Source organism: Neofelis nebulosa, chromosome 7, assembly GCF_028018385.1.
Source record: "Neofelis nebulosa isolate mNeoNeb1 chromosome 7, mNeoNeb1.pri, whole genome shotgun sequence".
NCBI classification, from domain to species: Eukaryota; Metazoa; Chordata; class Mammalia; order Carnivora; family Felidae; genus Neofelis; species Neofelis nebulosa.
In genome coordinates, this window is record NC_080788.1 from 97,733,319 (window position 1) to 97,760,432 (window position 27,114).

The following is a 27,114-nucleotide window of genomic DNA, read 5'->3' on the forward strand; positions in this document are numbered from 1 at the left end:
GATTTTGATTTCCATTTCCCCAATGATGAGTAATGTTGAACATCTTTTCATGCATCTGTTGGCCATTTGAGTGTCTTCTGTGGGAAAATGTCGATTCAGGCCCTTTGCTATTTTTTTAATAGGGTTGCTTTGGCTTATTCCTAATAAGTTGTATTAGTTTCTTGTATTTTTAAATATTAACCCCTTGTTGGATATGTGGTTTGAAAATATTTTCTCCCATTCCATAGGTTGCCTTTTCATTTCGTTAATGGTTTCCTTTGCTGAAGTCTTTTAGTGTGATGGTATCACACTTATTTATTTTGCTTTTGCTGTGGCAGCCCAGTTTTCTTAACACCGTTTGTTGAAGAGATTTTTTGTTTCCATTGTATATTCTTTGTTCATTGGCTGAAAACCAATTGACCATATGTGCCATATGTGTATGGGCTTATTTCTGGGCTATTTTGTTCCATTTGTATAAGTGTGTTTATGCCAATAACACCCTATTCGATTACCGTGGCTTTGTAATATAGTTTAAAAATCAGGAAGTTTAATGCATCCAGATTTGTTCTTTCTCAAGATTGTTTCCCTATCAAATGTCACAAAATCAAAAAGTTTAAGAGTGAGGGGGCTCACTTTTCTTAGAAGATGGTGCATTTGCCCTTTGCTACATGCTAACATGCACAAGTGGTTGGTCCCTCTTTATTCCATCTGAGCCTTGGGTGAGGGAGGCAAGAAAAACAAAGCCATGGAAGGCCACACAAGCCAAACCTTAATTTTCAATAGTGGTAGTTCTACTTAGTGTTTCATTACTGGTGGAAGCACTGCTCTGAAACCTGGCCGGTTTACTGCATCGTATTTCTGTTTGTTTACCTGTGATATGGGTGACCATCCAGCCTCTGATTGTATGTATCTATACAATTTCACAATCCCCTGTGTCATGCCTGCTCAGGTAATCATTTGGTTTGTCTCTTACCCCTCATTTTGCAACGCACAGATAAGCCCTCTGTTCAAACAAAGTGGTGATAATGACCAACTCAGCAAATTACTAGGTAACTTGTACCACAGTTGAGTTTTCCTCTGAAGACAGACCTCCTACTGGGAAGCATACAGCAGTAAATATAAAGTGGGTACAAAGTAGTTCTTTGTGGAAATAACTTAGGCTTTCTTCTGGTTTGGCTGATGTAGAGATAATGTGTGAAATCAACATGTAGCATCAGATAACCTAGTTGCTTCTCTTTGGTATATAACCTGGTATATTTCTGTAGTGCCTAAGGTAATTGGTTAACTAATTAGAAAGATGATGGGGATAATGATGAATGAGGAGGAGGAGATGATGATTTTTGAGACTAGGTAGAACTTGACTGTACCTGAGAGTTACCTGAGGAGCTTTAAAAAATCTTGATGCCCAGAAACTACCCCATATCAATTATATTAGAATTTCCGTGAGTGGATCTCAGGCCACTTTTGTGCAGTAAAGTTTGAAAACAAATAACACAGGGGGTGCCTGGGTGGCTCAGTCGGTTAAGCATCCAACTTTGGCTCAGGTCACGATCTCAAAGTTTGTGAGTTCGAGCCTCCTGTCAGTCTCTGTGGTGAGAGCTCAGAGGGTAGAGCCTTCGGATTCTATGTCACCCTCTCTCTCTGCCCTACCCCAGCTTGCGCTCTGTCTCTCACTCTCTCAAAAATAAATAAAACATTAAAAAATATTTTTAAAAAAGAAAATAAATGACATAGAGTAAACAACCTATCCATTAACTGAAGTTTCTACCTCAAATAAAGTTTTAGTAGTGTATCTGGATCCACAAAATACTGTGCTTGTTATTTGTTCTTTTACCACCACTTAGGGTCTGTATGAAATTGGCCAATTTCTCTCTCCATTCTGAGTAACAGTTTCCCAGCCTAGAAGCTTGAAGTGATGCCATTTCTCTGAGGGTGGCTCTGGGTGCTAAACGAGTTAATGTGCATGTAGTACATATCACATTATCAAGAACATACTAATCACTACTGAATACAGGCTAACAATTTAACTTCTGTGTATATAGAATAGTTTTGCATCTTGGGAATATTGAGGAAGTAGACAAACCATTTTTGGTATTCTCTGGTGAAGATGATAATCCAGTTTGAGAAATACCATTACAGATAATTCTTCCAGACTTTGAAATAAGGTAGTCCTAGATTTAAACTGACCTATTCATTTACTCGCTTTTTGTTGGAAAAGTTAAACTTCCTGAGCATTCAGTTAGTTCATTTATAAACTGGAGAGAAGGCTTGTTTCTCACAACAATCCTGAAAAATAAATGCACATCCATGACATGGTGTAGGGCATGTAGCAAGTTCTCATAACATGTTGGTTAGCATTATTTTATAATATTACTGTTTGTATACTTTTAGAATTCTTTTGTGGCAAGACAGTTAATGAAGATAGTGTTAGAGGTACAGAAAGAGGATTTGGCAAAAGGATAATAGGAGTACAAGAAAAGGAAGGTAATAAAAGTTGTGGCTTTTGCCTTTATTTCTTGATGCTTAACATTTTGATATTCCTATAATTTTAGTAAGTAAAGATGGTTTGAACTGAGATTAACCAGTGTGACAAAAAGTAATATTTAACACCATTATTGCTAGTGAGAAATATACACCATTTAAGAGATTATCCACTCCATAATAACAGTGGGCATGTAACCTTGGAATGCTGAATTTGTAAAAACTGACATGTATGGTGATATTAAAAAGTGTTCCTGGTAGATACAGATATCTATGAGTACAACTGACCCTTGAACAATACAGTATTAGGGGCACTGGCTCCTGCACAGTCAACATTCCCCATAAACTTTTTGATTCCCCAAAACTTAACTAACCATAGCCTACTGTTAACTGGAAGGAAGCATTATTGACATAAATAATTGATTAACATATATTTTGTATGTTACACGTATCATAAACTTCATTCTAGAGAAAACAAAATGCTATTAAATTCATAAAGAAAATTCATTCACAATACTATATTTATTGATACTATAAGTTTATGTCATTTGTTTACAAGATGAATCATATGTCAGTAGCTGCATCAATATTTTCCTAGATGATAGAAAACACTGTAGATATTGAGTATTACTAACACTAAACATCAAAAATGGAACGATCTTGTGAAAAAGAAATCTTTATTTATAGATATAATGATTCATTCACTGCTAACAAAAAAGTAGCAATATTAATGCTTTATGACAGCTTAGTGTACTTGATATGATTTCTTCATGGTAACCTACCTTGTACTAAAAATGATGAAAATTTTGTGGTGCACAGTATTATCGTCATGTTTATAGAACAAGAAAAAATGGTAATTTGTTTTTTTGAAAAACCACTTACCTGTGATGATAGACTGACACAGTTTCTTCAGGTGGTATGGGGTGGGGGCATACTATATGGTAATATAATTCTTCAAAGTCCTAAAGCAATAAGAAAACACAATATTAATTTTAGTTATTAAATATAAGTCAATTTACACTTATGTAAGGATTGGCTAACCACATCCATACAAATCTTTCACATGATGTTCTACACGGTGAATACTTAGGCAATGAGGATGATAACACAAAAGTGTCTCCTACAGTTCTTGCCATACACTAATTCGATTTTTAATTAAAGACACACACACACACCAGATAATTATTATGCCATACAGTTCATAAACTTATTTGCTTTTCACTAAGTGGAAGTGGGTCATCCTAAAGGTCTTCATCCTCATCATCTTCACATTAAATAGGCTGAGGAGAAAGATGGGGTTGGTCTTACGGTCTCAGAGTGGTAGAAGGGGAGGGAGGAGAGGCGGGCATACTCAATGTAACTTCATGGAAAGATATCAAAATTTATGGCTTTGTAGCTTGTTCATTTCTCAAGAAATATTTATATAGGGCACCAAACCCTCTTCTACCGTTTGCTTTAGTTTCGGTGCCCATATCCTAGAAGGGTCCACATCATAAAATAAGTCGAAAACAGTCTTAAATCATTGGAACACTTCTGCCATAGTGTCCAACGTCAATGTGCTGTGTGGCACTGCTTCTTCTACATCTTCATCATCATCTGGCACTGGGTTCGGAAGAACTCACCTCCATCAAGTTGTCTTCTGTTAATTAGCTCTTGAATTTCTCTAAGTTCCAGATCTTGAAACTCTTCCCCCCCCCCCACGTTTTTTGTTTTGTTTTGTTTTTACCATATCCGCAATCTCTTTTAGGATTTCGTTGGTTAGCTCTGTCATACATCCCGTGAAGTTATGCGCACCATTATCAAGACACCATTTTCTCCAGCAGGATTAGGCTCAGACTTGATGGTTTTCCTATAACAGCATCTTCAGTGGCATTCCTCCAATCCTTCCCGACTTGCATGATGTTCTATCAGGGTTCTCTTCCATAACATTTACAACCCTTTCCATAGAGTACCATGTGTAATGAGCCTTAAAGGTTCTTATGACCCACTGATCTAGGGACTGAATTATAGACGTTGTGCTTGGGGGTAAGAAAACCATTTCAACAACTTCCTAATCTGGGGGTGTGGGGAGTCACAAAGAACATACGTTAGTAAGGAAGAGAAGAAAGCACTAGGATTTAAAGCAGGAAGGGATAAGCTGACTACTGTTTTGTACAAATGCAGTTAGGTTATGATCAGGACTGCCCTTATCTATAAAGCTGCTAATCCCTGAGCCTTAAAAGGAAAAGATAAATACCAACTGCCGTTTTGGGGGTTGCACAACAAGAAGTCCTAGACAAGAACACCTTTTCTTGATTGGTTCTCAGGATGCTTTGTCCCTGAGGTCAAGAAGTACCTTGAAGTGAAGGACTGCATTTTAAAGTTCTTTTGCTGTTGGACAATGTCTCTGGCTACCCAGATCCCCATGAGCCCAACGTGACTTTCATCTGCCGTAAAAATCTGTTGAGGCAGATATCCTTTCTCCTCAATGATTTTCTTAATGGTGTCTAGAAACTTGTCTGCTGTCTCTTGGTTGACAGACGCGCTTCCCCTTCATCTTGACATTTTTAAAGCCAAACCTCTTGATCTGAAATTAAACCACTCTTTGCTGGCACTAAATTCTCCAGCTTTGGATCCTTCACCTTCCTTTTGCTTTAAATTGCCATATGATGACTTCACTTTTTCTTGAATCCTGTTGCTGTCTATAGGAATGCCTTTCTTGTAGCAATCCTGTACCCACATAAAAGCTATATTTTCAATACAAGATAAAAAGGCATTTTGTAAAAAAGTGCGAAGTTTTTGCTCTTGCTGGTGTACCTGCAGCAATGGCTTCATGAATTCCTTTTTTTATTTTTTTTAACAATGGTCCTTACAGCGAATTCATTTATCCTGAAATGGTGGCCAACCTCAGAAGGAGACCTCAATCTATGGTACATATCAAGCATTTCGACTTTTTCTTGTAATGTCATGACTTTTCTCTGTTTCTTGGGAGTGCTTCAAGAATCACTATTGGCACTTTGTATGGTTCCCATGGCGTTATTCAAGGTTTATAGTTTTGCACGGAACACAATGAAAAATACATGAGAATCATGAGATCCCTTTTTACTGCGGTATGCAATTTACTAAAGAGATAACTGCTCATGCGGAGATAATTAGTGTCACAGGGCATTTTGAGTGGATCCTTGCAATACTTGAGCTCACCCAATAGTACCAGGAGGTGGCTGTGAAATTATTACAGTAATACAGTATATACTATAGTTAATTTTATGCAGTTATGATTTAATGCTCATCTTACATTTCTCTTGACCGTGAATGGTGCCATGTTATGGTCTGTGTGTTTCTTTAAGTTTAGATAAATTTTAAAATTTGATCATATATTTGGCTATATTTATTAAAATTACTTTTCAATGTTTATTTATTTTTGAGTGACAGAGAGACAGAGTGTGAGTAGGGAAGGGCAGCGAGAGAGGGAGACACAGAATTCAAAGCAGGCTCCAGGCTCTGAGCCATCAGCACAGAGCCTGAGGCAGGGCTCGAACCCACGACCCGTGAGATCATGGCCTGAGCTGAAGCCCGATGCCCAACCACTGAGCCACCCAAGCACCCCATAGATGTTTTTAACATAAAAAGTTTAATTAAACTATTAAGAACTTCTATAATTTTAATTCAGAAGTTGGTATCTTCTGGGCATTATAATTTTATTATATTAAGGGCTATTTACAAATATTTTTTTGCCTAGGGGCACCTGGGTGGCTCAGTTGGTTGAGCATCCGACTTCAGCTCAGTTCATGATCTCACAGTTTGTGGGTTTGAGCCCCACGTCAGGCTCTGTGCTGATGGCTCAGAGCCTGGAGCCTACTTCGGATTCTGTGTCTCCCTCTCTCTGCTCTTCCCCTGCTCACATGCTGTCTCTCTCTCAAAAATAAATAAAGAATAAAAAAAATGTTTTAAAAAGCAAATGTTTTTTACCTTTAGAAATAACAGATTTGCTGAATTTGCTAACTATTGCATAATGCATTATTTCTAAATAAAATAACTCCTCATTTTTGGAAATTGCATCTTGATTTGTCACAGATTGAGTAAAATAGTTCCTATCACTATAAAAGGAAACAAGAATTCTATATTCTAAAAAATTTCTATTAATTGTTCTTAAGCAATAAACTAACAAGGTGGATAAATTTGTTACAGACCAGGCTTGAGATCTCTTTTCTGTGAAAAGCAGGACAAAACTCCAAAAGAAGGGCTGAGGCACCAGATTTCCCAACTAAAAATAACCTAAGGTTGGTGACTTTACTGTACCCCTCTCTTATTTACTCCATTTTATTCTTTTTTAATCTTCTTTTTTAAAACTTTTTTAATGTTTATTTTTGAGAGAGAGAAAGCACAAGCTGAGAGAGGCAGAGAGAGAGAGAGACAGAGAGAGAGAGAGAGAGAGAGAGAGAGAGAATCCCAACTAGGCTTCATGCTGTCAGCAGGGAGTCCAAAGTGGGATTTGAACTCATGAACCACGAGATCATGACATGACCTGAGGGTGGACGCTTAACCAACTGAGCCATCAAGGTGCCCCTTTAATCTTCTTATTTTGACATAGTTTCAGGCTGAATCAAGAGGTGAAAAAACAGTATAAAGAATTCCCTATCATCTTTATCCAAATTCCTCAAATGTTAACACTTTACCACATTTGCTTTTGCTTCTCTCCTCTCTCCATTTCTCTGCTGTTGAGGAAATATAATTACAAAGAAAATCTCTCAACCCAGAAAACCTTTCCACAAAGGTAGAAGAGAAAGTTTTATTGAATAAGTATTAATCCCAAAAAATTCCAGATGCTTTTCATAGGCAGTCTGCTAAGAAATTGCTTAGACAGAAAGAAATATTGTCCTTTTATATTGCTGAGCAGGTACAAGAACTTTGCAGCCCAGAGCAAGGGACCCACTCCAGTTAGACTCGTACCCTTCCACAGAAAATGGGAGATCTCTTTCCCTAGATGATTATATTTCAGAGATGGTTCCTAGGTCTTTAAAAAAGATTATTCCTGGAGCTGAAAGCTGACAAGAGGCTTATTTAGCTTCTAAAATTTAGCTTCTATTTACTTACCTTTTAAAGATATTGAGAATACACTTACAAGTTGTCTAAAGTACATGCTCTATGAAAAGAGAGAAGGAAAGTCACTTATTTTCAATAGGAATAATTAATCTTCTTTTTAATTTGTATGTGCCTTTACAACACACACATATATGCTTAAAATTTTTATTCTATACCTTTTGAGAGTAAGTTCAGACATCTATATTTACTAACTTGCTTAATCCCACAATACACAGAAAACAGTTTGTGAACTGCTAACCTATACAACTGAAAAAGCATACCTACTCACTGGAGTTCAGCATTTGTGTCTATAAATATTCAAAAGTTAATTTTTTTTTCTTCCCCTCCCTTCAATGAGGACTCATGTGAAACATGGTTCAGTTCATTTGTTTTTGTGGTTTTAGGATTTTTACCTAATCGGGTTGATTTTTAAAAATTATGTTTGAGTGCATGAGACAATAACATGGTTCCAAAGTCAGAACTGCATCAAGGTTATGTTTAGAGAAGTGTCTTTACCCCCTCCCCACATTTCTTCCTTTCCACTTTGTTCTTTCCTTATAAGTCACCAGTCTTCCTAGGCTCATTTTATTCTTCATGAATTCCTTTCCACAAAAATGTGCATCTATCTATTTATTTTCCTATTTCCTCTTATTTTTTACAAAATAATAGTACACTAAAAAAACTCTTTCTTACTTTGCTTTTTCACCTGACACTTGGTTTCTCCTGGACATCATTCTATATTGGTTCATAAAACCTTCCTCATTTTTTTTAAAGAAATGTAGTACTTCCCTGTGTGAATATACCAGTTTTCTCATCCATTATCCAAATAAAGTCATATAAGAAATTACGTTTTCCAAAACAATTCTAGAATGAGTGATTGTGCATGTATATTTTTGTACTGTTGGGGATATAGATCTTCCAAAGGGAAACTCTTATTGTATACATGTAGATTTCTATGCAATCTCTGCGTCTAACACGGGGCTCCAACTCAACTCTGATATCAAGAGCAGCATGCTCTACCGACTAAGCCAGCCAGCCGCCCCTTGTTGGGTGTATCTTTAGGTTAAATTCCTGGAAGTGGGTTGCTGGACAAAAAAGATTGTAAAAATTTGATTTTTCACCAGCAGTGTAGGAGAGTGCTTGTTTTCTTAAAAAAAATTTTAAGGTTTATTTAATTTTGAGAGAGAGAGTGAGCATGAACCGGGGAGGGGCAGAGAGAGAGGGAGATACAGAATCTGAATCAGGCTCCCTGCCGTCAGCACAGAGTCTGATGCGGGGCTTGAACCCACAAAACTTGAGATCATGACCTGCGTCACAGTCGGACACTCAGCTGGGCCACCAGGTGCCCAGAGGAGTGCTTGTTTTCAGATAGTCTGCTCTCGCAGGTCTGATCAGTAAAAGGAAAACCTGACTTAGAATAATCTCAAGTTTTACTTCTGGATGTTAAAGGAATTCAAATATTTTCGAACATTAAATGCCTAAAATATAATTTGATATTTAAGGAATGAAAGGTTTACAAACTTTACCAATATTAACTTATTTTCTACTTTAAAAAGTCAAACCACATGCCTGCTGTTTTGCTCTACTATGCTCCAGTAGGATAGTATCTCATTTCTTATATACTGCCAAGTCTTTGGGTTTACTAATGATTTCTTTTCCTTTGTGAATATTTGTTTTTTACTGTTTATTTTTGAGAGAGAGAGAACGAACATGAGTGGGGGAGGGGCAGAGAGAGAGACAGATACAGAATCCGAAGCAGGCTCCAGGCTCTGACCTGTCAGCCCAGAGCCCGAGGTGGGGCTTGAACTCACAAACTGCGAGATCATGACCTGAGCCGAAGTTGGACGCTTAACCAACTGAGCCACCCAGGTAACACTTTGTGAATGTTTGTATTCCTTATTAAAAATTGTGCCTGGATATCCATTTTTAGTCCCATAGAATGCTATTACAGTCTTGTTGGGAAAAGCTGCCACTTGTTTTCTGATGTATTCTTTAAATGGTAAATATTATACTGGTCCTTTTCTAATTGTCACCTACATACATGCTTGTCTAAATTTCTTAAACTACATTTTGAAAAAATAATCACTAAGGTTTTTTTTTTTTTATTTTTTTAATTTACATCCAACTTAGCATCGTCATCAATGATGATTTCAGGAGTAGATTCCTTAATGCCCCTTATACATTTAGCCCATCCCCCCTCCCACAACCCCACCAGTAACCCTCTGTGTGTTCTCCATATTTAAGAGTCTCATGTTTTTGTCCCTCTCCCTGTTTTTGTATGACTTTTGCTTCCCTTCCCTTATGTTCATCTGTTTTGTATCTTCAAGTCCTCATATGAGTGAAGTCATATGATATTTGTCTTTCTCTAATTTTGCTTAATATAATACCCTCTCGTTCCATCCACGTAGTTGTGAATGAAATTTTGCCATTCTTTTTGATTACTGAGTAATACACATTGTATTTGTACATATATATATATATATATATATATATATACATACATACATATACACATACACCACATATTCTCTATCCATTCATCCATCGATGGACATTTGGGCACTTTCCATACTTCAGCTATTGTTGATAGTGCTGCTGTAAACACTGGAGTGCATGTGCCCCTTCGAAACAACATACCTGCATCCCTTGGATAAATACCTAGTAGTGCAATTGCTGGTTGTAGGGTAGTTCTATTTTTAATTTTTTGAGGAACCTCTGTACTGTTTCCTAGAGTGGCTGCACCAGTTTGCATCCCCACCAGCACTGCAAAAGAGATCCTCTTTCTCTGCATCCTTGCCAACATCTGTTGTTGCTTGAGTTGTTAATGTTAGCCATTCTGACAGATGTGAGGTGGTATCTCATTGTGGTTTTGATTTGTATTTCCCTGATGATGAGTGATGTTGAACATTTTTTCATGTGTCAATTGGCCATCTGGATGTCTTCTTTGGAGAAGTGTCTATTCATGTCTTTTGCCCATTTCCTCACTGGATTATTTGTTTTTTGGGTGTTGAGTTTGATAAGTTTTTTTATAGATTTTGGATACTAATCCTTTATCTGATATGTCATTTGCAAATATCTTCAGTCATTCCATCAGTTGTGTTTTATGTTTTGTTGATTGTTTCCTTTGCTGTGCAGAAGCTTTTTATTTTGATGAGGTCCCAATAGTTCATTTTTGCTTTTGTTTCCCTTGCCTCTGGAGACATGTTCAGTAAGAAGTTGCTGCGGCCAAGGTCAAAGAGGTTTTTGCCTGCCTTCCCCTTGAGGATTTTGATGGTTTCCAGTCTTGCATTTAGGTCTTTCATCTGTTCTGAGTTTATTTTGTGTATGGTGTAAGAAAGTGGTCCAGGTTCATTTTTCTGCATGTCGCTGTCCAGTTTTCCCAGCACCACTTGCTGAAGAGATTGTCTTTATTCTATTGGATAGTCTTTCCTGCTTTGTCAAAGATTAGTTGGTCATACGTTTGTGGGTCCATTTCTGGGGTCTCTGTTCCATTGATCTGAGTGTCTGTTTTTGTGCCAGTACCATTCTGTCTTGATGATTACAGCTTTGTGATACAGCTTGAAGTCCGGGACTGTGATGCCTCCAGCTTTGGTTTTCTTTTTCAAGATTGCTTTGGCTATTTGGGGTCTTTTCTGGTTCCATACAAATTTTAGAATTGTTTGTTCTAGCTGAAAAGAATGCTGGTATTATTTTGATAGGTATTGCATTGTATATGTAGATTGCTTTGGGTAGTATTGACATTTTAACAATATTTGTTCTACCTTGTTGGGAAAAGCTGCCACTTGTTTTTTGAAGCAATATTTGTGCTTCTTCAATTTCTTTCATAAGCTTTCTATAGTTTTCAGTGTATAGATTTTCAATTCTTTGGTTAGATTTATTCCTAGGTATTTTATGGTTGGTGCATAATCACTAAGTTTTAATACTTCATTGCTAAGTATTTGGCTAATTTTCTTATGTTCATGATCTCATTTAAATCCTCACTGTAATTCTATAAAGTAGTTTATTTTTAAACATATAAAGTATGTTTATTTCTCTAAGATCAGAAAAATTAAAATACCCAATTACTAAGAGTCAGAGCTGAGATTCCAAACAGGTTCTTGCTGACCTGGGAATGAGGGATTAACCACTATTCTATTATGCAGTCTTGTAAACCAGGGTTGTTGACTGAGTAAACTCCAAGTTAGCTGAGGGTGAACCTTTGTTTAAAAATCACATTTTCAAGGGCAGTAAGCTCTTCAGGGATTAAAAAGTCAGTAACCATCCTCCCCCCAAAAAAGTTAGTAAACCCCAATCTTGCATTTTTGAGTGACAGGGTAAACCAAATTTATAGGAAGTGAAAGTCGAACTAAGAAAAATTCAAAAAATTCCCCAATTCAAAGGTTTTCAACATAACATTGGGGGAAACAGGACTCTTCTTTCTATGCTATGTACATGTTAACCAATTGTAATATGTATCTAAATTAGGCTTCATATTTATAGACATGGGATAAAGTATTCTAAACCAAGTATTACAAGAGTAAAATTATAAACCTTAGGAATAATTTTATCAGCAAATAAATGGCTCCTGTGTGACAATAACATCACACTGAAATAAATATGCCTCTGAATCCTCTTCCATGACTGATTCTGTTATTCTTCAATGGAGCTGAACTCAGAGTGGGCTATTTTAATCTTTCACATGGCTGCCTTCCCAGGCATGTCAAGTACTCTCAAATTTTAGATTCATCAGTCCAAATCTCTTTGCAGTAGTTATTCATTTTAGGCCTTATAAGCTAACAGAGATGTGCCTGTCACAAAATATGAATGGAAGTTCCTTTTCCTTTCTTTTTATCTACCTTTTTTACCCTCTTGTTGCAGCTGTTATTTCTGGAAACTTGATGCATTCAGGATATCAATTGCACTGATTCACCTCCTACATAAGCTGGTTTCATGCATGAAAAAGCAAAAGCCTTAAAATATTGTAAGTGGAATGAACTTACAGCAAGTATTAAATGTTTTCATTATAGATAAGGTATATATACCTGTCTTGAATCTCAAAAAAAAAAAAAATCCTAAACTTTTTTTCTCATCTTTAATACAAATTACTCATGAAACATGATAAGCGGGAGAAAAATGCAATCTCACTTCAACAGAATAAATTAAATAGTGAATATTTTTACAGTGGATTTTACAGCCATATAGGTCACCACAAGCCACCTCTTTGGGGCATTTAATTTTTCATTCTCATTGTTTTTAAGTCTCTTTATGTAGAAAATGATAACCTTGAAAATCCTGTAATAAGAGACACATTACTGACACTTATGCAGGAAAATTCAGAGACTATTCACTCTCAAGTATAGTTGAAATTCTGTGTTATCTAAACACTTCATACCATAAAATTTACATGACTGAGAATCAAGTAACTTTGAATTTAAATTTTCTTAATATCATTTATTAAAAATCTACTTAGTATGAGGAATAGCTGCATAATGATTTTTATATGCACTATATACAGATGTATTTTATGTAGTCATTATTTTAGAAACATGAACATTTCCCTTTGAAGAAATACCTACCCTATTTTGTCCTAGGTAAGCAGAACATACACATTTCTGATTTCTCCCCCATAATTAAAAAACTGTTGGGCAGATTTCTGTGAGGTTATGGCTTAGTGAATAAGACAATCATATGGGAAATAACAAGTTAGAGGAAAATAAAAATTAAATAGAATACCAAATGGAACATAAGGTATTCAACTAATTTTATCAACTCAGGTCTCTTTTACCTTTAGGCATCTGTTCCCTTTGAATTCCTATAGTTGTATGTAATACTTCCTTCAGATTATTTTGTCAACCTCATACAATGTCAACTTCTGACAAAGAAAAATAGGATTAATTCCAATTCCCCACCCCATAGGCCCAAGTCAGTACTAAATATTAGGCATTATGAAATGCATCTTCAGTTCCTTTTGGAAAGCAATTTCACTTAGTCCATTTTCACTAAAGTTTCAAGTTTATTATTTATTTTGAGAGAGAATCCTAAGCAGGCTCCATGCTGCCAGCACAAAGCCCAATGCAGGGCTTGAACCCACGAAGCCACAAGATCATGACCTGAGCCAAAACCAATGATCAGATGCTTAACCAACTGAGCCCCCATGTGCCCCAATATCCATGATGGTTTTAAATATTTGATTTTAGTTCTTTGGAGCTCATATTTATCAAGATTTTATAGATGCTGCACACATGAGTACATTAATATTCATAGGGATTTTTACAAATGCTAAAGAGGATAGAAATTTTCTCAAATAGGCAACAAAAATATAATTGACGGATGGTTGATTGCTTCTAAACTATTGTATGTCTTTAATCCTTAGGATTGGGACAGAAGGGATGAAAATACAGTCCCAAGTGATTATCTTAATTGGGTTTCTCTAGTAGAAATCTTCTGGATTTCTGACTCCTTTCCTTTTACTTCTTCAAGACTGACTTAAGAATTTGGAGTAGAATTTTGTTTTATGGAGCCTCATTGCTTAAGAGGGGGAGCCTTAGATCTACTTAGTGCTCTTTTGTGTTTTCTCTCATCTCTATTTTGAACTAGTGGTTGGAGTGGTGGGTGCTCATGTGATTGGTTCCACCTGAGTGTCAGGGATACTTGGGCAAATGCTGAACTGCAACTGGTTCTACCTGAATGCTAGGTACAGTCTACGCCTCCAACAATTTCCGACAATCTCAAAGTTTTTGCCCCACCTCTACCTAGGCTACCAAACCTCCCAGATAGATATTCAGAGTCTCCAAAATGGGACATATGGAGCCTTGTGGCTTCCTTACCTGTGGTGCAGAGATGAAGAGTAATTCAGGCTCCTTTGCATAAGTGTTGACTATCAATCATTGCATGCCATTCTGGTAATAGCCCAATGATTAAGGCATCTCCTAAAGCAAGTGTGCCACAGGTAGAATATTGTCACTCCATGTTTTAATACTAACTTGGATGATTAGGATATTTCTAAGGTATCCCCACCAACTCTGGATTCAAATCCTGCAGAAACTGGCATCCTACCCGTTGAATGTCCTTCCTCTTTTCTCTCCTATTGACTTCTCCCTACAACCCACTAGAAACTGGAGGTTCAAGCTTTAGGTTTTTTTAATTCCTCAGCATTATTTCCTTCTTTTATCTAATGCAGAAAACTTAGTTTTCATGAACAAAGAGATGTCCTTTCAATACTTGGAAGAATTCAAACTATAATTTTTTAGTATTCATTCATGATCTAGTAAATGAAAGCTAAGGAAATCCTTTCTTTCTCCACTAATCTCAGATTTCAAGATGAGCTTTTACTGCAAAATTCTGCTTTAAATATCAAAACTGAATATTTACTTTTTTCCCTTAAGTATTCTTCACTTCAGCCTTTAACATTCAATCAACCGACCCCAAGGCAGAAAATTTAATTACATAAAATGTCAAAGGAGAAAAGCACATTGACATAGTTTAGAACTGTTAGAAATGGATGAGACCAATATTCATTTCTCAGGATTACAAAACTCATGTATCATAGCTTCATAATAGAGAAATCTCTTGTCAAATCCAGAAATGGGATTTTACAAAAGTATCATGGAATCGATAGCAGTCAGAATAAATCTCTGTCCCAGTGTCATTCAGACAATAAAAAACAACCAACTAATTGCCCATGCTTTGGAAGTTTACAGGAGAAATTTAATATTTCCTCTGGTTATGACCATTAACCAATTCCAGTGACACCCATACCCAGAATGTGGTTACTACTCAAAAACATTTGTTGTATGAATCAACTAAAACATTTCTTTATCCCTGAGAGAACTATTGTTTGAAAATCTTAAATATCTAATGGAACCACATGTCCCTGTTACACAGGACTCTACCAGGTCGGCTACAACAATTGTTCTGGTAGTAATGGCAACTGCCCCTCAAAACAACACCAATGTATTGATAGTCTTCAGTGATTTAATCCTTTATATCCTTATGGGTGTAAGCTTGTCAAAAAATCTAAACTCCATCAATTTCATCACAGCTAATAAATAATGACACTTCTATAGATAATATTCAAGTCATCTCTCATCTTTGGTGATCAAAGAATAGCTGTAATTGAAATTTACTCTTACCTAATTTTTGTTTTCCATTATAATTAACCCATTTTGAGAGTTTAAGAGATGATTCATTACTGAGTTATCTGTTCATAAATGATGAAGTTTTATTGAAAATAGGTTTCTTTTCCTAGGGATAGTCACATATTCCTACTCCAAGAACTATCCATTCACTGGAAAATATTAGCTAAAACTACATCTGATTATTTTGTGTATCATAATCAAATCTATACAAAGAACTATACTTGGGAATTACGAACATACTTACCATACTCTATTAAAGTCCTAAACTTTCTGAAGGATTATAAATAAAAAGGCCTTATCAAAAGTCAGTATTAAATTTGCAAGACTATTTTAATGTGTTATAGAAAGCTAATGGTTTAAGGGGGCTTCTAGTCCAATTTAATTCAAAGTTTCAGGTACAAGGGGTGATATATTTAACTCAGCCTATTGTAAAGAATTTTCAAAATACTTAAGCTACTTCAAATACTAATGCTACTTAGCATTCATACTGAAAATTTTGTGCATATCATCAGGGATATCTTGAGGCCAATATCATAGGATAATGATGAATAAGGCTTTTGAGTTCACTTATTCAATGTGCCACACTGTAGTTAACACAAATAGTAATGTTGATTTAAGATATGTCTATTCAGAATTTACTGCAGGCTTATTATATACAAATAAGAATACATTATAGATGATGTTATTTTTTACATCCTCATGTTAATTTTACCCTAAAATGTTTAATATTTCCTGGACAACAGAGGTATTTGACTTTAATTAAGATTAGGGGTTTTAGATTGTAAAAGTATAAAAAGATCCAGAGGGAAAATAAGGTAGTACAGCATTGCTATTTTGGAGACTATTTCTTTGCAAACATGTAATATCAAATTAACAGATTTTTTTATCTATACTTTTTGAAAATCAGAACCATCCTACAGTAGTTGATAAAGGCTTAACTGACCTCTCTCTATTGACAGATAGACACACACACACACACCCTGTGAGGCTGGCTTCATCTCTATGCAAGATTGTACAGGTGGAGAGTGGCTTATCTAGATAGACACTGAACCTAGGATTTTTGGCTCCAAATTCTTAAAACCATCACCCTCTTCTACCTAGATCATCTTCAGTTTTGTTGTTTCTATCTCCACAACCAGGAAATAAATACAAATCTCATGCAATTATGTCAGCCCTTTCCTAATATATACTGATATATTTTATGTTATTTGTCATGGTTTGTAGATTTTAATAGCTACTTGTACAGATGAATCTCTCCTAGCAAACAATACTCTATACATGTGGCACATACCAGGTGTTATGGATGACACAAAGAAGGAACAGGCACAAGCTTTATATAAATGGTACACAAACGTATTTTCTGAATGAACTGATCATTTGCTGAATATCTTAGCACACTTTTTCTCAATGTGTTAAATGGGTTCATGGCTATTTTTTGAGACAAGCTCCTGTTCCATCCCAATTATTCCTTTAGTATAAACCTGGACACAAGGAGGTTGAGTACATATGAAGCCTGTATCCTAGTGAGGCTTATTTACTTTCATGAAAGGCTATCAGCACGTTTCTATGCTCAGTTGTACATCAAACCCATGGGTACCCTTCCCTGGCAACATTGCAAAATTGCACTTCATATTCTTGACACAAAATATAGCCTTGATCTTTCTGATAATCATTTTTTCTTAAGTTTGATTACACGAAATGAGGGTCGCCTGGTGATTTAGTCAGTTAAGCATCCGACTTTGGCTCAGGTCATGATCTCACGGTCTGTGGGTTCAAGGCCCACATCGGGCTCTGTGCTGACAGCTCAGAACCTGGAGCCTGCTTCACATTCTGTGTCTCCCCTCTCTCTGCCCCTCCCCTGCTCATGCTCTGTCTCTCAATAATAAGTAAACGTTAAAAAAAAATTTTTTTAAAGAAAGAAATGATACATATGCCAGACACAGATACATTCTTTTCTTGCCCCTTATTAAGAGAATTTTGCTTTTTCTATGGTTCAGCCATACATTTTGTTTACAGTCGCCACCATCTCAAACTTTCTTGCTTCTAGCAGTAGGCATGTGACTTAGTTCAAGTGACTGAAATGTAAGAGGAATTATAAGATATAACAGGTGGGTCTCTTGAAAATTTTTTTCAAAAGGACAGAATAAGACTGCATCTTTCTTCATTCTTCTTCCTGCTTAAAATAGGATACATTGAAGGTACAGGAAAAATTTTGTGACTGAATGGGCTAAAGGCACATGCTAAAGATTTCACAGCAACAAGATAGAATGCCTGGGTCCTCCATGATGCTGAGGAACTTCTGTGTCTTTTCTCCCTCACACTTTGTTACAGGAGTAGTACCCCTCATCTAAGCTCATGATGTTAAGTGTTCCACACTTCCAGCTGAATAGAATTCTAACTCACACAATATTCATGAAAGACTGCTTAAAGCCATGTTTAAGGCAACCTGTGGTCCATAGAATACCTTTAAATAAAGTACTGAGATCTGCAAGTTAATAAGGACCTAATGTGACTTACCCATAGAAACTCCAAAATTAAGGAATATGCATTTTGTTAGATTTTATCCTTAGATCAAACTAGATAATCAGAAAGATGCTTAGATAGATAACATTGTTTTCTTGCCTTGTAAAATTTTACTCACTGATTTGCTTTCCTTCTTTGTTTATGCCACCAGGAAGTACAATACTTAATACATAATCACTTCTAATGACTATGGACTCCGGGACTTGATGAGATCTATTTTATATACTAATCCTAACTCTAACTTTATACTATCATCTTAGTTTTATTTCTGGTCATATTTTCTCAGTTTTTATATTGGTCTATTATTATATAGGCTTATACACAGTTTCATTTATAGAGTAAGGCTGGTTATACAGAACAAAGTATCCTCTATACCACAGGCCATCCCGAACAAGTGAGCAGGAGTCGTTATTACTTCCAGCAGTGGACTGGTGTTTGGATGGCAAAACTATTCTCTGTAATAGCCCCACAAATTGCACAAATAATAGCATTCTTTCCCTTTCTGGTCTATTGATAGTGATGTACACAATTTCTAATAATTTGTTAAAGAAATGGTCTTTGTTTTTTGAGCACTCCCTCTCCATGTTAAAGACCTCAACACTGTCTCAGAAAAAGTGTTCATTTCACTCCACATACAATATCCTAATAATTATGTATGCAGCTTAGGAAATCCAAACCAACAATTACTTTTACCTTTAAGGGAGCTTTCTGAATTGCTTCAACAACAGTCTCCAAATGTTTCAGGCATTTTTCCATGACTGAACTAAAAATAATCAAGCCATCAATACATGTTATTGCAAAAGATCTCATTCTAGGCCACAAATAATCCATCATTTACTTGAAACAATATTATTTTTTAAACACCCTTGAATTATCTCAACAGACTTTTCCAGAATATACCAGTTTATGGTCAGAACGTGAAATAAGCTTTGTGCAAAATGATTTTTATCTACTTTTTTACTCAATAGGAAAATTCCACAATTAATATAATCCTCCATTAAATTAATTACAATAAATTGACACTTTAAAGATAAACAGCAAAATATTTTTTCTCCAGAAACTCAACATACAAAAGCAAATATATTTGTTATTAATAATTTTAAAAGCAATATTTTAAAATAAAATCAAAATTCATGAATAATTATGGATAGGTAAGTGGTTACTATTCTCCTTTTTTTTTAATTCAGTACCAGTTTCCAGAATATTCCGTTATTGAAAAATGAGAAAATATCAGGGAACCACAGATATTTAGAGAGAATATTCCATGAAAATGGCAGTGGCAAATCTTAAACAATTCTCAAATTTCAAGAGTTTAATCTTTTTTTCACACCCCAAGTATTTTATTAGTTTTAGTACTACTTTTACAAGTTAAAAAAACAAAAACAAACAGCCCCCAAGTTCTATTAGCTTGTGTCTTCTCAGCATAGAAATTCTAATAGAAGAAGATTAGGTTTGAAAACAGCATTTATTTTCCTATAATCAGTTAAGGCCACCTGAACATCCATTACTGTCACTATTGCCTCTGCACGTTAGAACAGAACACCCAGGATTTTTACACACCTGTGCATCCCAAAGTGAGCAGAGAGGACCTCAATGTGGGCAGTGGATCCAAGGGAATGGGTGAACCTGTCCTACCCCAGTTTAACACAATCGGGAAAAGGGGAATGGAGAGGGTAAAAAACTGGATGGATGCCATTGGAAGGTAGAGAATTTGCAGAGCTCCAGCCTGCCTGACAGGGGAATCCAGCATGCCATCAGTGAGAAATAAAGACAAGTTTTGAGGCAAGGGAGACAGAACTTGCCAAGTCAGCATTGAGCTTTTGGTAGCATAAAAGGCTACCTCTCCAACAGAGGAGATGGAAAGCAAAAAGTGACAAGTGACTACCTAGTTGCCCTAGTTGATTGAGTCACAGGTTAAGGGATCCATTTCTCTCCAGCAGCACCTGAATTGCTAAGGAAAGATCTCTGGGAGGAAAGTGAAAGAGGCAGACAAGTTTATCAAAGGGCACTGAATGAACATAGGTTCTGATGTTTGTTTCAAGATTCCAGCAGGAGATCTCTCATGAACCTCTGGGAGTGCCTCACTTGAATATCCCCCTACTGGGCCAGTGGGCACCCCCCAAAGCCCCAGATGCTAAGTACACATCTTTCCCACCTCTGCAACTAGCTCTTGCAGCAGGAGAAATCACAAACTTGAGTAATGGTCACCTTCTAGTATGCAAAAGAAAGGATTCTAATTGCCAGACTGTTGAATTATAAGAGACAAAGTAAACATAAATCCTTACCCGAGGAAGGTCTTTGCTACTCTACATGTGAATCGTTAGACATCATGAAAAATCAAGGAAATAGGTGTCACAAAAAAAGAAAATAATTCTCCAATAACTTAACTCAAAGGCATAGAATATTGCAACCTAACTGATAAAGAATTCAAAATAGCTGTTTTAAAGAAATTCAATAAATTACCAAAAAACTCAGAAATAATACTGGTAAAGTCCTCCTTCTGTTGATTAAAGAGACTTAAATTATTAAAAAGAACCAAACAGAATTCTGGAGCTGGAGAATACATTGGCAGCATTGGTAACAGGGCAGACCAGATAGAAAAAAGAATATGTGACTTCAAGGATAGAAATATAAAAATAATTCAGTTCAGAGAAGAGAACAGTTTTAAAAAAAAAACTGTTCATTTAGAAAGCTATCAAATTCATTTAGGAAGTCAAATGCAAGAATCATCAGTGTACTAGAAGAAGAGAGGGAGAAGGGAGCAGAGAGTTTAAAGAAATAACAGCCAAGCATTTCTTAAACCTTGGGAAGGAACTGTACATAAAGTCCACAAAGTTAATACAACACCCTATTATTATAATGCAAAAAGACCTTCTCCAAGACCTAGTAAAATAAAGCTGTCAAAAATAAAGAAACTTAAAGGCAGTCAGAGGAAAAAGGAAATCTACAAAGGAACCCCCATTAGGCTATTAGCAGATTTCTCAACAGAAACTCTATAGGCCAGAAGATAATGGAATGGCATATTCAAAGTATTGAAAAGTAAAAATTGCCAGTCAAGAATGCTTTATCTGTCAAAGTTATCCTTCAAGTACAAAGAAATAAGGCTATCCTAGACAAAAGCTGAGGGAGTTCACCACTATTATAACTGCCTTGCAAGAAATGATAAAAGGAATTCTTCATGCTGAAATTAAAAGATGTCAGTCAGGCAAAATGTGGACATAATGCGAGTGTCTATCCATAGATGAATGGCTAAAGTAGTATGTATATATGAAGAAATATTACTCAAGCATAAAAAAAAAGACTGAAATCTTGCCCTTTGCAATGACATGGAGGAATCTAGAGGATATAATGCTAAGTAAAGTAAATCAGAAAAATGTGGAACTTAAGAAGCCAAACAAATGAACAAACTAAAAATTAAACAAACCAAAAAACAGACTTTTAGATACATAGAACTAATTGGTGGCTACCAGAGAGGAGGTAGTTGGGTGGATGCGTGAAATAGGTGAAGAGTATTAAGAGTACACTTATCAGGATACCTGGGATAGAGCTCAGTCAGTTAGGTGTCCGACTTCAACTCAGGTCATGATTTCACAGTTGGTGAGTTCAAGGTCCAAGTCAGGCTCTGTGCTGACAGTTCAAAACCTGCTTCCAATTTTGTGTCTCCCTCTCTCTGCCTCTGCCCCCACTCTCACTCTTTCTGTCAAAAATAAATAAAAACATTTTAAAAACTACACTTATCATGATGAGCACTAAGTAATGTATAGAATTGTTGAATCACCATATTGTACTCCTGAAACTAATGTAATGCTTTACCTTAATTATATTGGAATTAAAGAAAAAAGATGCTAATCAGGGACACGGAAACATATGGAAGCATACAACATTCTGGTAAAAGTGAAAAATAGAATTAGGAAACTGGAACTTTACTAGAATGGTGTGTTAACAAATTATAGTATAAAGGTTAAAGGGAAAGAGCATTAAAAATGACTATAGCTACTATAATTTGTTAATGAATTCACACCATAAAAAGAGGTAAATTGTGACATCAAAGTTGACATAAAAGTTGAGGAGCAAAAGGGCAGAGATTTTATTGGCAAATGAAGATAAGTTGCTATCAGCATATAATGGACTTTTTATCTATGAGATCTTTTATGTAAGCCTCATGGCAACTGTAAAGCAAAAATCTAGAGTAGTTCGGGAGACATAAAAAAAGTATTCTTATGGAAAACCACCAACTTACAAAGATAGTTAGAAACAGAGGGAAAGGAAACATTGGAGATAAAAACAACCAGGAAGCAAATGACAAGAAGGTGGCAGAAAGTCCTTAGATATCAATAATCACTCTAGATGTAAATGGAAAGTAAAATGGTTGTTACTAGAGGATAGGGGTTAGGCGGATAGGACACATGTCGTTGAAGGTACAAACTTTCAACAAATAGTAAATAAATCCTAGAGATCCAGTGTGCGGTATAGTAAATATAGACAACAATATTGTATTATAATCATCAAACTTGCTAAGAGACTAGAGCTTACTGATTCTTACCACTAAGATGAAAAGATAATTATGTAATGTAATAGAGGTGCTAATTATCTCTACAATAGCAATCATAACAATCTATAAATGTATCAGATTAACATGTTGTACACTTTAAATTTATATACTGTTGTATGTCAAATGTATTTCAGTAATAAAGTTCTTGGTCTTACGTGAATTAAAAAAAAACATTTAGCTCTGATTTTGCATGTGTAAATTTCATTTTTTTAATTTTTAAAGTCTAAGTAAAAGTTATTCACACAACATTACCATCCAACAGACTTTGTATACAGAATTTTACATTTTTTCCTTCCTTTAAATTTTAGCATGAGTAGTCAACAGATAACTAATACTTATTTCTAATGTTGCAAAATCTTTAGGGTGTAAATTTACAACATGGCCTCAGAATTATTAGATATTTAGAAGTAGAACTATTTCAAGCTAATAATTTTTTATATATATAAGAACTCCAAGAATAGTAATTTCTAATGACACATCAAGTCATTTTTCCTCCTTTAGGTAAGGAATGAGAACAGAATCATTGTGTCATGTTATCCACTTCAATATCTTCCTCCTACACATTAAAATGTCTCAGTAGTACTCTGGGTAAATACATTATCGCTTATGATTAGAAACCATTAATTAAATTTGATAATTAATTTTTGGGGTTTGTGTGTGTGGATTAAAAGGTTGCTGACAATTGATTATTTCTCTAAGTAATTGGTGATGTAGTTTGGTTTAAGTTGCCCATTTTCCTATTTTTTCCTATTGGTGCCATCTGTTCTTTTTCACTTATTTTTCCTTTATTCTACCTTCTAGTATTACTTATTAATCCATATAGTCTTTTATATTCCACTCTATCTTTTCTATTGGCTTTACAGCAATACTTTAAAAATAATTTTTAATTGGTAACTCTAGAGATTTCATCATATATCCTTATTATAGTCCAATTTGAGTTACTATTTTACCATTTAACATATAGAAAGATACCTTGCGATAGTATATTCCTATTTTTTTACCCACTGCCCTTCATGCCATTGGTGTCCTACTTTTTACTTCTCCCAGTCAGACCAGGAAAAAAAGTGAAGATAGCTTAAGGGACTAATGAGACATCAAGCAGACCAACATTTGCATTATAGGAGTCCTAGAAGGAGAACAGAGTCAGAAAGGGGCAGAAAATTTATTTAATGAAATAGTAGCTAAGAACTCCCTTAATGTAAAGAAAGAAACAAACATCCAGATCCAAGAAGCCCAGAGAGTTCCATAAAAAGTTGAACCAAATTAGGGGCGCCTGGGTGGCTCAGTCGGTTAAGCGTCCGACTTCGGCTTAGGTCACGATCTCGCGGTCCGTGAGTTCGAGCCCCGCGTCAGGCTCTGGGCTGATGGCTCAGAGCCTGGAGCCTGTCTCCGAGTCTGTATCTCCCTCTCTCTCTGCCCCTCCCCCGTTCATGCTCTGTCTCTCTCTGTCCCAAAAATAAATAAACGTTAAAAAAAAATTTTATAAAAAAAAAAAAAAGTTGAACCAAATTAGACCCACACCAAGACACATTATAATTAAAAAAGTCAAAAATTAAAGAGGTAATCTTAAAAACAGCAAGGGAAAAACTATTTTTTAGCAGAAAATTTGTGGGCAGGAAGGACTGGCATGATTTATTTAAAATGCTGAAAGAAAAAACACCGCCAACCAAGAAGAGTCTACTCAGCAAAGTTGTCCTTCAGAATTGAAGGAGAGAGAACAGGTTTTCCAGACAAGCAGAAGCTAAAGGAGTTGCTCACTGGAATGGCTTTAAAAGAAATGACAAAGAGACTTCTAAAAGCAGATATGAAAGGGCACTAATTAGTAACAGGAAAACATATGACAGTACAGTAAAACCTTAGATTGCATTTAACTTGTTCTGTAAGTGTTCTGCAAGACTAGCAAATACTTCTAATAAATTTTAACTTGATAAACAAGCAATTTCTTGCAATACGAGTAGTACATGATGCTGAACATCACATGATCACCACTGAACCAATGGTTCTTCTCTCTCTGGGATTGTAGGTGATCATCTCCCATACTCAAATGTTTGGTCTCAGGTCATGATGTTTGGCAGAAATCAGTGATTTTTCAGGACATCAGAAGGCGCCCACAACGGGCACTAGTGTATTTTTTGTCACTTCAAAGCACCTATGGATGGTCTTTTGCTTTTCCATGCAAGAGTAAGCTTAGGAATGCTTTGTTTCATTCTTGGTCAGGCTGCTCTGCTGCCTTATTGCCAGTGACATTAAATATAGTATATGAATAAAGTTTGTTAGTATATATTGTAGCCAACATCTGTGCAAGTGTATATAATGGCCCCTATGCAGAAAAAAACTGAAAAGAAAGGTGGTAAGGAGAGGATTATGGTGGAAGGTAAGAAGGAAATCATTGAGAAGTACGAAAGAGTATGTGAGTAGCCAAAATTGAGAGTTTTTATAAGAATTCTGTATGTGCATCGCTTCTGCAGAGAGGAGAAGAGAAAGGCAGAAGAATCCCTCACTTCAAATGAGATTAGGGAGATGTGTAAAATGTGCACAACAGTGAAAAATTTTATAGAAAAGCACCACCCGAATAAGGCTGTAGCAGTGTGAATGATGAATCTGTTAAACAACACTGCAGTGTCACATTTCCACGAAGTCCTCAAAAGGAAGCGAAAGCAAGTATCATTGGATAGGCTCCTTGTTAAAGTTGCACAAAAAGAAAAAGATTCCATTGAGCCAAAATGTAGCAGTGATTCTATTAATGATAATGAAAGTTGTCCTACACAATACACCTCCCTTGTCTCTCTCACAGCCACAAAAGTTTTCAAAGATAAGTGCAAATTAACTTGTATTTTTTCTTTATATTTTCTTTATTATTATATATAATATATATAACATATATATTATATATAATATTTATTAATATTAATATTAATATAATATTAACTTTATTAATATTTCTTTATTATTTATATATTTCTTTATTATTTACAATATTGGAATCATTTTTATATGAATATTTTTGGGTTGTGGAACGAATCATGTTTCCACTATTTCTTATGAGAGAATTCACTTTGATATACAAGTGCTTTGGATTAAAAGAACATTCCCAGAATGAATTATGCTCATAAACCAAAGTTTTACTATATAATCTTATGGGTAACAGGAAATATATAATAAAATTTGGAATAATGTAATGTTGTAAAGGTAGTGGTTAGTCACTTATAAAGCTAACATAAAGGGTAGACAATCAAAGTAGTAAAAATAAGTAAACTACAATAATTTGTTAAGGGCTACACGATATGAAAGCTATAAACTATAACATCAATGACATAAATTTTGGGTGTAAGTGGTTAAAAAAAGTAGAACTTTAGAATATATTCAAACTTAAGGTGTTATCAACTTAAAATGGACTATTATAAATATGTTGTTCTGTGTAACCCTTGTGGTCACCACAAAGCAAAAACCTATAGTATCCACACAAAAGAATATAAGCAGAACTCTAAAGAAAGTCATCAAATCACAAGAGGGTAAGAGAAAATTAACAGAAGGCCTACAGAACAGAACATCATTAACAAAATGTCAATAAGTACGTACCTATCAAAAACCACATTAAATGTAAATGGACTAAATTCTTCAATAAAAAGACATAGTGGTTGAATGGATTTAAGAAAAGAAAGACTCATATGCTGCCTAAAATAGACTCACTTTAGATGTAAGGAATTATATAGGCTGAAAATGAAGGGATGGAAAAAAGATATTCAATGTAAATGTAAACCAACAGAAAGCTTTGGTAGCTATACTTATATCAGAAAAAAAAAAAAGCCTTAAGACAAAAAATGCAATGAGAGACCAAGGTAATTATATAATAATAAAGGGGTCAATCCAGCAAGAGGTTATAATATTTGTAAGTATTTATGTACCTAATATAGGAGAACTTAAATATATAAAACAAATATTAACAGACCTAAAGGGAGACATAGGCAATACAATAATAGACAACTTCAATACCCAACTTTTACCAATGAAGAGATCATTGAGACAAAAAATCAGTAAGAAAACATTGGCTTTAAAGAACACTTTAGACCAGAAGGTCTTAACAGATATATATAGAACATTCCATCCAAAAGCAATACAATACACATTCTTCTCAAGTGAACATGGAAAATTCTCCAGGATAAACCAGATATTAATCTGCCAAGCAAGTCTTAACCAATTTGAGATTGAAATTATATTAAGGATCTTTCCTGACCACATGTTTTAAAAATATAAATTACTTACAAGGAGAATATTGCAAAATTTTAAATGTTAAAATTTAAAATGTTAAATGTTAAATTTTAAAATGTTAAAAACAACATGCTACTGAACAGCCAATGAGTCAAAGAATCAAAAGAGATATTAAAAAACTATCTTGAGCAA

At 35.3% G+C, this 27,114-nt stretch overlaps 2 long non-coding RNA genes across 2 annotated transcripts in view; one reads left to right on the forward strand and one right to left on the reverse strand.

The window, feature by feature from the left end:
• Positions 1 to 27,114, forward strand: part of LOC131517162 (uncharacterized) — a 129,236-nt gene that overhangs the window by 82,262 nt on the left and 19,860 nt on the right. The gene's annotated exons all lie outside the window — the stretch shown is intronic.
• Positions 3,342 to 18,929, reverse strand: LOC131517161 (uncharacterized). The gene is made up of 3 exons (XR_009264433.1): positions 18,855 to 18,929; positions 7,530 to 7,582; positions 3,342 to 3,422 (listed from the first exon to the last, which is right to left on the reverse strand). It is a non-coding gene; the product is annotated as an uncharacterized LOC131517161 (long non-coding RNA).